This window comes from Tupaia chinensis, unplaced genomic scaffold (assembly GCF_000334495.1).
Source record: "Tupaia chinensis unplaced genomic scaffold, TupChi_1.0 Scaffold140692_1, whole genome shotgun sequence".
In the NCBI taxonomy this organism is placed as follows: domain Eukaryota; kingdom Metazoa; phylum Chordata; class Mammalia; order Scandentia; family Tupaiidae; genus Tupaia; species Tupaia belangeri.
The window spans coordinates 37,390-38,707 of NW_006200562.1; the positions used below are offsets into that span (position 1 = coordinate 37,390).

The 1,318-nt window shown below is 38.2% G+C and overlaps 1 pseudogene; it reads left to right on the forward strand.

Moving 5' to 3' along the window:
• Positions 1-1,318, forward strand: part of LOC102499430 (importin subunit alpha-3-like) — a 4,432-nt pseudogene that overhangs the window by 2,267 nt on the left and 847 nt on the right.

The window sequence follows — 1,318 nt, forward strand, 5'->3', positions numbered from 1 at the left end:
GAACAAGCTGTATGGGCTTTGGGAAACATTATAGGTGATGGTCCTCAATGTAGAGATTATGTCATATCACTGGGAGTTGTCAAACCTCTTCTGTCCTTCATCAATCCCTCTATTCCCTTCACTTTTCTTTGGAACATCACATGGGTCATTGTCAATCACTGCAGTAATAAGGACCTTCACATCTAAAATAGAAGACCAATAAGGAAGCAGTATGGTTCCTTTCCAACATAACAGCAGGCAACTAGTAACAAGTTCAAGCTTTAATAGAGGCTGGATTAATCCCTATAATTATTCATCAGCTTGCTAAGGGGGACTTTGGGATACAAAAAGAAGCTGTTTGGACAATTAACAACTTAATAATAAGTGGCAGAAAAGATCAGGTTAAGTACCTTGTACAGCAGACTGTCATACCACCACTCTGTAATTTACTGTCAGTAAGAGATTCTCAACTAGTACAGGTGGTGCTAGATGGTCTCAAAACCCCCTGACAATGGCCGGGGATGAAGCAAGCACAATAGTAGAGATAATAGAAGAATGTGGAGGTTTAGAGAAAATTGAAGTTTTGCAGCAACATGAAAATGAATACATATGTAAATAAGCATTTGAAATCTTAGATCAGTATTTTATTTTTATTTTTATTTTATTCATTTTCTACATTAATTCACTATACACCATCACAACACACAAATGACTTTTCCATCCAAAATACACTGTGCATTGGCTCAATCAAGCACATCAACATACATGTTCTCAGCAAAATAGTTTTCCAATTCTTATGTCCTGCATACCTTGCCTTTTGTTTTACCCCCCTCCCCCCCCCTCTGCTATGTCCCATCCTCCTCCCCCATTGTCCCTGGCATCCACAGCTGCCCTCCATGCCCTCCCCCCCATTCAATTGTTCTGCCAATGAACTTAATTAGTCTAAATATATCCAATAGCTAGCACAGCTGACACATACCTATACATGTACCCAAGTCTGACTTTAGGCATAGACCCCAGTGAGTAGAATGAACATTCTATAAAGTAGTACCCAGCTGTGCCCGTACAGCTCGCTGCAGTCATCAAATGTGCATTTTTTTTTCTTTTACAAAATGATACGAACAGTTTAACTGTTTTGTTTTGTTTTGTTTTGTTTTTTTACCTAACATTCTTTCCCTGAGCATCATCACAACATACTAAATGTGGTTTCCCATCTAGGATAAACTGCATAGTGGCTTAATTGAGCATGTTATCATCAATAATATTCCATTTCTACTTTCATACATATGTATACATATATATGTTTTTTATCCTATGTTTGACCCTCTGCCCTTTCCCC